This window comes from Nycticebus coucang, chromosome 6 (assembly GCF_027406575.1).
Source record: "Nycticebus coucang isolate mNycCou1 chromosome 6, mNycCou1.pri, whole genome shotgun sequence".
Taxonomy (NCBI): Eukaryota; Metazoa; Chordata; class Mammalia; order Primates; family Lorisidae; genus Nycticebus; species Nycticebus coucang.
Window position 1 is genome coordinate 52,924,382 of NC_069785.1, and position 12,286 is coordinate 52,936,667.

The window sequence follows — 12,286 nt, forward strand, 5'->3', positions numbered from 1 at the left end:
TGCTTCATAGAGTGTGTTGGGTAGTATTCCTTCTTTTTTTGTATTTTGAAAAAGGTTGAGTAATACAGGTATTAGTTCCTCTTTAACGATTTGGTAGAATTCTGATGTGAAGCCATCTGGTCCCGGGCTTTTCTTTTTAGGGAGATTTTGTATGGTTGATGCTATTTCAGAACTTGATGTAGGCAATAAAAGCATTCTTAAAAAAACAAAAACAAGGGATAAGTTTCTTGTTCTCAGGAAGGCTGCTGTCCATTTGAATGGAATAATAATCATGTCCAACAGCATACTTTGGATGAGATCATAAAGCTTTATCCCAAGAAAATTTAGTGGTTGTGAATCTGAGAGCCCTACCACCTCACTGATGTGAAGCAAGACAGCTACCTCTCATTGGCAAAAAGTTCTGTGAGGTTGTTCCTCCATCCCTTTTCATGGCTTAATAGCTTATTTTTTTTTAACACTGAAAAGAAAAATTCATTGTCTGGATGTACCACAATTTTTTTTTATTCCTTTGCATGCCTAGAAGACTGCTTGGTTGCTTCCAAGTTTTGTCAATTATGAATAAACCTCCTATAAGTATCAAGTACAGGGACGGCGCCTGTGGTGGTGGATAGGGCGCCAGCCCTATATACTGCAGGTGGTGGATTCAAACCTGGCCCCAGCCGAACTGCAACAAAAAAATAGCTGGGCATTCTGGCAGGCACCTGTAGTCCCAGCTACTCGGAGGCTGAGGCAAGAGAATCACCTAAGCCCAGGAGTTGGAGGTTGCTGTGAGCTGTGATGCCACAGTACTCTGCAGAGTTCAATAAAGTGAGACTCTAACTCTAAACAAAAAATAAATAAATATCAAGTACAGATTTTTGTGTGATATAGGTCTTTAGCTCCTTCAAGCAAATACCAACAGACATGATTGCTAGACCCTAGTGAAAGAATGTTTACTTTTATAAGAAACTACCAAACTATCTTCCAAAGTGGCTGTACCATTTCGCATTCCTACTAGCAATGACAGAGAGTTCCTGTTAACTCTAATTCCTTGCCAGCATTTGGTGGTGTCAGTGTTCTGAATTTTGGGCATTCTAATAAATAGGTGTATAGTGGTACACTGTTTTACTTTGCATTTCCTTAATGACATAATGTTGAGCATCTTTTCATGTGCTTATTTATCATCTGTAGGTGAGTGTATCTTCTTTGGTGAAGTGTCTGTTAGGGTCTTTGGCACAATTTTTTATTGAATTTTCTTGTGAAGTTAGAGTTAATATCTAAAAAGTCATTGCCAAATCCCGGGTTATACAGATTTTCTTGTATGAGGAGTTTTTGCATTTTACTTTTATAGATGTGATACTTTGAGTCAATTTTTGTGAAGGGTATAAAGTCTGTGTCTAGATTGTTTTCTTTTTTGAGGTAGAGTCTTGCTGTGTGGCCCAGGTTAGAGTGCAGTGGGATCATCATAACTCACTGCAACCTCAAACTCCTGGGCTCAAGTGATCCTTCTAGGTAGCTGGGATTTTAAGTATGTACCACTATGCCTGGCTAATTACAAAAATTTTGTTTTGTTTTTTAAAGATGGGGTCTCATTATGTTGCCTAGGCTGGTCTTGAATTCCTGGTCTCAAAGCATTTCTCCCACCTCAGCTTACCAAAGTGCTAGGATTATAGGCAGGAGCCACTGTGCTGGCCTAGAGTCAGTTTTTTGCATGTGGATGTCCAGTTATTCTTGTACCCTTTGTTGAAAAGACTATATTTTCTCCATTGTATTTTCTTTGTCAAAATCAGTTGACTATATTTATTTGGATCTTTTTTTTTTTTTTTTTTGAGACAGAGTCTCACTGTTTCGCCCTTGGTCAGCAACCTCCAACTCTTGGGCTTAAGTGATTCTCTTGCCTCAGCCTCCCAAGTAGCTGGGGATACAGGTGCCGCTACATGGATCTATTTCTGGGCTCTTTATTCCCCTCCACTGATCTGTTTTCTTGTGTTATTTCACCGTGACCATGCTACCTTGATTACTATAGCTTTATAGTTAAGTCTTGGTTGGGTAGTGTCAGTTCCCTAACTTTTTTTCCTTCAGTATTATGTTGGGTCTTTTGCCTCTCCATATAAACTTTAGAATCAATTTGTGGATATCCACAAATTGCTGGGATTTTGATTTTGATTGCATTAAATATAAAGATCAATTTCGAAAGAGGAGACATCTTGACAATATTGAATCTTCCTATATAGCAACATGGACTATCTCTCCATTTATTTGGTTCTTTGATTTCTTTCATCAGAGTTTTGTAGTTTTCCTCATACAAATTTTATGCATGTTTTGTTACATTTATACCTGTGTTTCAATTTTTCAAGTGCTAATGGTATTATGCTTTTAATTTCAAATTCCTCTTACTCATTGCTGGTACGTAGGAAAGTACATATTAACCTTGTATCCTACAGCCTTGCTCTACTCACTTACTAGTTCTAGGAGTTTCTTTCTTTCTTTTTTTTTTTTTGTTCTGTTGGATTTTCTACATAGATGATCATGTTTTCTACAAACAAAGACACTTTTGTTTTTTCCTTCCCGGTATACCTTTTATTTCCTTTTTCTGCCTTAGTTGGGATTTCCAGTACAATGCTGAAAAGCAGTGGTGAGAGAAGACATTCTTGCCTTATTCCTGATCTTAATGGGAAAGCGTCTAGTTTTCCACCATTAAGTATGATGCTAGCTGTGGGTTTTTTGTAGATGTTCTTTACCAAGTTGAGGAAGTTCTTCTCTATCCTACTTTAATGGGAGGTTTTTTTGAGACAGAGCCTCAAGCTGTTGCCCTGGGTAGAGTGCCTTACCATCACAGCTGACAGCAACCTCCAACTCCTGGGATCAAGCGATTCTCCTGCCTCCGCCTCCCAAGTAGCTGGGAGTATAGGCGCCCACCACAATGCCTGGCTATTTTTTGGTTGCTGCCATCATTGTTGTTTGGTGGGCCCGGGCTGGATTCGAACCTGCCAGCTCAGGTGTATGTGGCTGGCGCCTTAGCCGTTTGAGCCACAGGTGCCAAGCTATTTACTGGGAGTTTTTAATCATGAATGGTTATTAGATTTTATCAAAGCCTTTTCTGCATCTATCAATATGATCATGCAATTTTCCTGGTTTGAGCATGTTGATGTGATGGATTGCATTCATTGATTTTCAAATGTTGAGCCAGCCTTGTATACCTGAGATAAATTTTACTTAGTTATAATATGCAATTCTTTTTATACATTGCTGGATATGATTTGTTAATATTTTGTTGAGGATTTTTACATCGATGTTCATGAAATATTGGTCTATAGATTTTTGTTTTTGTTTTAGAGACTGTGTCTCGCTGTGTTGCCTAGGCTGAAGTACAGTGGTCCAGTCATAGCTCACTGTCACCTCAACCTCCCAGACTCAAGCAATCCTACTTCAGTTTCCCAAGGAGCTGGGACTACAGGTGTATGTCACCACCACTGGCTGATTTTTTTTGTTTAGAGATGGGGGTCTTGCTGTTTTGCCCAGGCTGGTCTCATAATCCTGGCCTCAAACAACCCTCCCACCTTGGCCTCCTAAATTGCTAGGATTACAAGCATAAACATAAATTGCACTCAGCCAACAGTTTTGTTTTTTCTTTGTTTTCGTAATAAGATAATGGTGACTTTATAGGATGAGTTAAGAAGATTCCCTCTGTGTTTATCTTTTGAAGGAGATTATAGAAAGGTGGTATAATTTCTTTTGGTAGAATTTATTTATGAACCCATCTGGCCTTGTGCTTTCTGTTTTGGATGCTTAATTAGTAATATTGGATTCATCTCTTTAATAAGTAGAAGCCTATTCAGATAGTTTCTTTTTGTGGGAGTTTTGGCAGATTGTTTTTTTTTTTTTTTTCAATTTTTTTATTGTTGGGGATTCATTGAGGGTACAATAAACCAGGTTACACTGATTGCATTTGTTAGGCAAAGTCCTTCTTGCAATTGTGTCTTGCCCCCAAAAGGTGTGGCGCACACCAAGGCCCCACCCACCTCCCTCCTTCTTTCTCTCTCTGCTCTCCCCTTCCCCCCACCCCTACCATGTCCTTAATTGTCCTCATACTAAAATTGAGTACATAGGATTCATGCTTCTCCATTCTTGTGGCAGATTGTGTTTTTTAAGGAATTGGTTCATTTCATTTAGATTATCAAATTTGTGGGCATGGAGTTACTCAGAGTATTCTTCTATTATCCTTTCAGTGTCCATGGGTTGGATCAGTAGTGGTAATCCCTCTTTTATATTTCTGGTATTGGTAACTTGTGGTCCCTCTTTTTCATAGTCATGTGTATATTTTTATGTGCCTTTGCCTGGTACACAATAGATGCTCAGTAATTGGCACTCAGTTTATGGAATGAATGACTAAAGAGACCTGTCTACTCAAAATAGAAAATCTGGGACCAGATAATATTCAGGGATTGATATTAGTAATCTGTGGCGTCTAAAAAGTAAAGAAATGTGATCTGATCTGGTTTATAGCTATTTGTCAGTGGAAAGAGGTTCCAGTGAAAATAGCTTATTCCTGTTTTCCAGGTGGGAGAAACCCTCACCAGCCTGAGTGCGTCTCATAAGAACATGTCACACCACTTGAGATGTTTCTCTGCAGGTAGAAACTATTACTTGGAGGAGGAGGAGGACTTCTCTGTATTATGGTAGATGTCCTTAAAGTTTTATGATCTAAAAGAATTTCTTCTAGGATAGTAAATAGAGGGCGTTTTTATCAGGACAGTTAAAGATAGGGAACTAATGAATATGAGAAGTCAGGCTTACCAGCTAAGTCAGCATCACCTGTTTCTTTAGACAAGTGATCACTGTGGTAATGGGAAGGGCAACTGTACATTAATAAAGTCAATAACATCAGGAGAGCTGGGAAAGAGCGGACCTTCTGGCCTAAAACAACAAAAAGGATTTACTTGAAAGGAAATTTGTTGCATGTATGTCAAATATCCAAACAGAAAGCATTAGGTCCAGATGGGTTCACAACTGAATTCTACCAAAAGAAGAAATTGGACCCCTCCCTATAATCTCTTCCAGAAGATAAATGCAGAGGGAATAATACTTCTTAACTCATTCTGTGAAGTCAGCATTCTCTTACTACCAAAACAAAAAAAGAAACCTTTTTATGATAGATACACGGATCTAAGGTACCAGATGGTACCCAAAAGCTGAATTCCAAGGAACCATGAGAACTTAAAGATAGTGGCCTAGACACAGAGAAGATGGCCTGAGTGTGGGGAAAGTACAGACAAAGCACCTTGTACTTGTAGCATCTTCAATACTGAAAAAATAATGACTCCTTTTGTAAGCAGTTGTAGCAAGACTGTGGGCTTTTTTCCAAAGGAGGGAAGCAATTTCCTTTAGTTATTTTAAACTGTCTCCTAAGTGGATGAGTACTTTTTCTTCCCCAGAACATTAAACTGCCAATACCACTAAATGGCTGACCTCAGAAGTTTTTCCCTGATGGGGTCTGCCCGGACATGTGCCAAATGAAGAGACTATAGCCCAGAGATTAATTGTGTTTCAGTGTGAGAAAAGTGCTTAGAAATCTGTTTAATTGCACATCTCAACACCAGTGACTAAAACAAGCTGGTCTCTACTTGTGATAAATATCAAGATATTAGAATTTTTTTTCAGATGTTAGTTGACTGATTAATGGTTTATGGGGTTAAATAGAAAGTTAATTGTGAATTGTGGGAAAGATGAGATGATTTGAACTAGTATTCCTCTCTAGACATAGAATATTGGACTAGTATTCCTCTGTAGACATGGAATATGTGTATCTTGAGATCCGGGAATACCCAGGTTTTTATAGGTAAAATATCATTTATGGTGAGTATCTCAGATACTGCTTTTTTATGAATTTAGAATTTTGTTGAAGATGATTAGGATGTTGAACATCAGTTGTATGTCCTATGACAGCTGCTACCATGAATGAAAGTGGCCTAATTGGAAATAATCTAATTGAAATAATTCTGTAAAGTTTTTTGGCACAAAAAGTTTCAAATATATACAAAATAAACTTGAAAATAATAAACCCATGTACTTCAACAGCCACCAGCATTCTGCCATTCTTGCCTATACCTCCCCACTCCCTGCCTCCCACTAGATTTTTTTTTTTTTTTTTTTTTTTTTTTGAGGCAGAGTCTCATTATGTCACCCTCAGTAGAGTCCTATGGTGTCATAGCTCACAGCAACCTTAAACTCTTGGGCTTAAGCAATTGACTTGCCTCAGCCTCCCAAGTAGCTGGGACTATAGGCACCCGCCACATGCCCAGCTATTTATTTTATTTTATTTTTTTGGTTGGAATTGTCATTTAGCAGGCCGGGGCCAGGCTTGAACCCACCATCCTCAGTGTATGTGGCTGACTCCCTAACCACTGAGCTGCGGGCTCTGAGCCCCACTAGATTGTTTTTTATAGTTCTTTTATTTGCATACATTGAAATACATAAATCTTAACTTCATCAGATGGATACACTCATAGAACCCACACCCCTATCAAGCTGTGAAACACTTCCTTCACCCCAAGAACTTCCTCTTGTCCCTTCCCAGTTAATCCTTTTGCTCCATTATCATCCTGCCCCTAGGCAGCTACTTTGATTTTTTTCACTTAGATTAGTTTTGTTTGTGCTAGAACTTCATACAAATGGAATTATTTAAGATATACTCTTTTTGATCAGCATTATGTCTCTGAGATTTGTCCTTGTTGCACTTACTAGAGCAGAAGAGGGAATAAAATTAGGTAGTGTGATGTTGATGGGACTGTGAGGTGTGTTGGTGAGATATTACTTAGCTTGAGATGTATCTTGTTGATGAGGTCACGTGTTTTCTCTACCTACTAATATATCTCCAGCATCTAGAACATTTAAATTTGTTCACAGATTGAAATGATGTGAACAAAAAACAGAAGGGTTGAGGTTCAGAAGATAACATAATTTGGGAACAGAATTGAGAGGAAGATGAAAGATTGGAAATTTGTGGTCAGAAAGAATAGTGGTTCATTTGAATTAAAGGCTCCTTTGAAATGATTTTAGCAACTCAGCCATCTCAATACTTGATAATTTTATCATATTCATCTGGGATTGTTGTTGAAATTGCAAGGGAGTTTTGGTCTAGGACCAGTTGCTTATTGCACAAAGATCCAACTATTGAGATAATGAGAATTTCCAAGGAAGAAAAGAGTTTTTAATATGACAGATGTCTTGTCTCCTGGGGAGAACAGGAGAAATTGCCTAAAATTTATCTCTCTGACTAAGGGACAAGATGGGCTTTTAAAGGAAGGGCCAGTGCCCTGGGACATGTCTTGGTATAACTAACAAGGGGCTACTATGCATTGGGGGTAGGCTGTGGGGATGGTGAATCTTGATAGGAAGTCTGCGCAGGGGCCTTCAGAATCTCAGCTCCTTTGTCTTGCAGAAAACCTGCCATTTATGGGAAATAACTCAAAGGGCACATAGGTAAGGGAGAGGATTAAGGGTCTTTGAAATTTGTTAAGTGGGGGCCCATTGCAGGATTATATTCAGCCTGATCAATGTCAAAGAGTTTGGAATGGTAAAGATTTTCAGACTGTTTTGACTATAATCCACAGTAAGAAATACATTGTACATCATGAAAAAGTTCACAAATTATAAATATAACTGAAACGAAAATTTCACAAAACAACACTTAATCAATACTCAGAGCTATGCACTTTGATTCCTTCTATTCTGATCTATTCCATTTAAAAACTAAAAAGAACGGTTTCAACCCATTGGATTGATTTCATGACCCAGAAATGGGCTGTGATTTGCAGTTTGAAAAGCACTGACTTGGGCTTTAATTCTCTTAAGTGAGCCTAGTTCAGAAATACAGCTTTCACTGTTTTCTCCCAGAACAATCCAAATTCTACATCTTAACTGTTACAGCTAGCACTTCTCCAAACAGAATGGACACAGGAATATTTATGGGGTTACTTATTAATGTGAGATGGACAATTACTGTTTTATAATTTGAGAAAACATATAACTCTTTATTTATACCTTGGAATGCCAGTGCTTCATGTGATCATGATCTATCAGTTTCTCGTATCAGTGTATTAATATCACTATGAGGTAAAAAGAGAAAAAATAGGGACAATAAGGATAAAGAGAGGAAAGCAGAATAGTAATCCAACAGAAGAGCACACTCATGTGATATGTCTACAGAATAGACTGAAACTCTTAACCTTCTGTTTCAAAATAAGCAAAATAAAAATTAGCAAGTTGTGGGTGGTGCCTGTGGCTCAAAGGAGTAGGGGGCCGGCCCCATATGCCGGAGGTGGCGGGTTCAAACCCAGCCCTGGCCAAAAACTGCAAAAAAAGAAAAAAATTAGCAAGTTATTCACAATGTGAAAGAAAAACATAACTAGAGCTGTATAAACTCAGAAATGATAAGTGACAGAACTTGGGCAAGAAATATAAATTTTAAATGAATTCAGAACTGAAGAATAAACTAGAAGAAACAAACATAAATTAAAAAAAAATGATGCCTTAAGAGAAATGAAAGGTGAAAATGAAAATTTTGGGGGGGGATAAAAGAAGAAAAAGGTGATAAAGATTCAACAGAAAGTGACAAATATTGAAGATAGGCAAAGAAGTCCAACAAATGGATTATAGAAGCTCCTAAAGAAAATCAAAGCGCGGGACCAAAATAAATACTAAAAACAATACTTCAAGGAAATATCCCAGAAAGAACAAAAAACAGAAAAACCATACACACATAAAAACAAAGAATTGAAACTAGAAGGAGTCCACTTTGTACCTGAGAATATCACTGATGAACTCCAGGACCTTCTAGTAATATTCCCATCCAAGTACTAATCAGGCCTGACCCAGAACCTGCTGTCCCAAAGTCTGAAGCTGAGTTGCCCACCAAGCCTAGTTTAGATCAGCTAAACTATAGTTGAGCCGCAGATGCATGCATGTGAGAACAAATGCTTGCTGCTGTTAGCCACTGAATGTTTCATGCTCTTCGTTACATAGCATTATTGCAGCATTAGCTGAGATGTACATCTGATTGCCCTTTTATCTGATATCATTACTCCATATAAACTCAAAAAGTTGACATTTACCTGCTGTAGTAAGATGTACACTGGGCTAGAAATCAGTAGCTATAACTTACAATTCTGATCTAATTAGTTCTGATTTTGGATGGGTTACCATATTTTGCCATGTATAATGGCATTCCCAGATACAATGTGTACCCACCCATATTTTTGGCCCAGTCTTTTAGGAAAGCAATCTTTTGTTTGAATTTAAATTTGTACTTCTTTATTTTTAGGTCCTTGTCTTTTGTATTATAAAGGAATTTTAGCATTTTTTAACATATTATGGTACAAGAAATGTTATGCAACAAATAATTACAAAACAGAAGAACAGATATAAGGTACAAGAAATTTTATGTCATAGAAGACCAAGAGCTCTCTGTCACTGTCAATATTGGGAAGTATCAGCACCTTCAATTTGTATATTACTGATGTCTTCTGAAGAGTCACTTACCTCATTCCAGTAAATTTCATTGTCTTCCTTTAGGACCGTAGCGTTGCGGATACCTCATTTTTTAAACAATTTTACAGCCACTTCCTTCTTGACAGCCATTCTATAATCTTAATATCCAATCACAAACCTGGGCAATGGATGCTTTCTTGATTCTGCCTGTGTTAGATCATTAGCAGCTGACTCCATCCACAGCACCCATTCTTAACTCCATTAGGGCCTTAAAGGGCTTGTTTACGGACACATCAAGAGGTTGCAGGTGGCTGGTTCATCCAACAGGTTTCACAGCAAATTGAGTTTTCAGGTCTGCTGCAATGGCTTTTGCACTTTATGTAACAAAGTGAATAAAAACAAGCAAAGCTATTTTTTTAAAAATAATTCTCCAGGGTTTCATGACCAGACTTGGTTAAACCAGATTTTCCTGCCTTCTTCATTCATCCATCCTTTTTCACATCTGTGGACAATAACTCCACTGAGAGTCTCTTCTTTCGGAAATGTTTTTCTTTTAAAGATGATCATAGGCTTTGTTCCATCTGCACAGTAGGCCAGAGCAACAGTGAAATGTGTTTTCTCATTTCCCCTAGTTTTAACGGTCATGGTCTTTGCTCCTTTGATGTCTACAGTTCTGTTGGATGGCACATCACATGTGAGTGGGACTTATCTCTGTTGGTGATTTGAGACAGCTCAAAGTTGTGTATTTCAAAGATTGATAACATAATGATATTCCCCTCCTGCTCCACCTCTGGCCTCCCTGGAGGTTCCCTCACATTGACTTCTTCTGACTTGGCATCTGAACGAGCTTTTCTTTCTATTGCCTCCACAATGTGATGATGCTCTCTGTGGAAGTTCAAAGAGTATATTAAATATGCTCTTTAGCATATTTAATAACTTTTAGTTTATAGCTTGCAGTAAATGAAAACTGTTTTGAGATTTTTTCCAATAATTTTTGTAAAATATCAGCTAGATTGCTACCTAAAGTATATGAAGAGGAGCATGTCAGTTTTCATTTGCCAAAATTGTTTTCATTGCAAGTGATTGTAAGTTTAACAAAACTAATTACTGTATGCTGAGGTATTATTTTGCCATATATGGATATCATTATTGCTTTCTAGAGTTAGGCTTTTAATACATAAGCATAAATAAAAGAATTAAAAACATGCATATAGATATGGGAATAGTACTATCTGTATAATGCTCATTCTTATTTTTGCATCAAAAATTTGGCCAAAAAAAGCACGCATTATATATAGCAAATATAGTATCTTTTTCTCTCTGGACTATATAGTTTTTTGCCCTGTAAAGTGAAGACAGAGATAGGACTGGAATAGATCTCTCAAATCCTCCTTAGTTCTAAAATTTAGAGTCTCAGAATTGCTCTGAGCTTATCTGATTTTATTGTTGCAAATTATATTCTTGCCTTTTTCTTCTAAAATTTGGTAGCTGAAGGAAGTCACCCTTTTCACTGTTGTAAAGTAGGGAACAGATTCTTTTTTTTTTTAATTTTTTTTTTTTTTTTTTTTTGTAGAGACAGAGTCTCACTTTATGGCCCTCGGTAGAGTGCCGTGGCCTCACACGGCTCACAGCAACCTCCAACTCCTGGGCTTAAGCGATTCTCTTGCCTCAGCCTCCCGAGTAGCTGGGACTACAGGCGCCCGCCACAACGCCCGGCTATTTTTTGGTTGCAGTTTGGCCGGGGCCGGGTTTGAACCCGTCACCCTCGGTATATGGGGCTGGCGCCTTACCGACTGAGCCACAGGCGCCGCCAGGGAACAGATTCTTATATTTCTCTAGAGCAATATGGAAGAACATCAGTCAGTAGAACTGATTTAAATTTAAAATGTTTCAGCATAATCCATTGGGTCTCAGAATCATTCGTCACAGCCAATTCTTTCTGTATAGGGCAAGTAGCTTTCTATTTGTTCATACTGTAAAAAGATAAGAAAAAATTGGCTGTGTTGGCATTTCTGATCTGCAGGAGAGCTTCCCTATTTTTCTTTAATTAAACATTACAGTTGTTAGAACAGATAATTATTTCTACATGTTTTTCTACATTTCCCAGCTCCATTGCAGTTGGATTTTCTGTGCACTGAGTTACAGACAGTTATACTTCAATGGAATATTCATGGAAGTGGTACACAAAACTAGGCATGGCCCCTAAGACATTTTGCATACCCTCACTTTTGCTCATCAGGTGGCAGGATGGAGAGAATTCAGTGAAAGTCTCCTGAAAATGGAGCTCCTGGTTGGAAGAAGCCTGAATCTCTGAAAAGAGCAGAGTTCCTTTCCCTGTTGACCTCCCTGGACGGTAAACTGAATTAAAAACAAGTCTTTTTTTTTTTTTTGCAGTTTTGGCCAAGGCTGGCCTCGAACCCGCCACCTCCGGCATATGGGGCCAGCGCCCCACCCCTTTGAGCCACAGGTACTGCCCCGAAAAACCAAGTCTTGATGTATCAAGCCACTGGGTTTGTTACACTACCTAGTGCTACTTTGACTAATGCACTTGCTTAGACCCAGGCTGTTCAGTATATTAACCACTAGCCCCAGTGGGGTAATTGAGTGCTTGTAATGTGGCTAGTCAGAATTAAGATGTGTCTGAGCATAAAATAAATACATTTGTGTTGCATTTCAAAGACAAAATGCAAATAATAACAAAAAGGTAAAATATTAATTTTATATAATATTGAAAGTTTGGATATATTAAAATAAAATGTTATTAAAAATTTTTGCATGCCTTTATTTTATTTTTTTATTACTATTATTTTTAAATTAA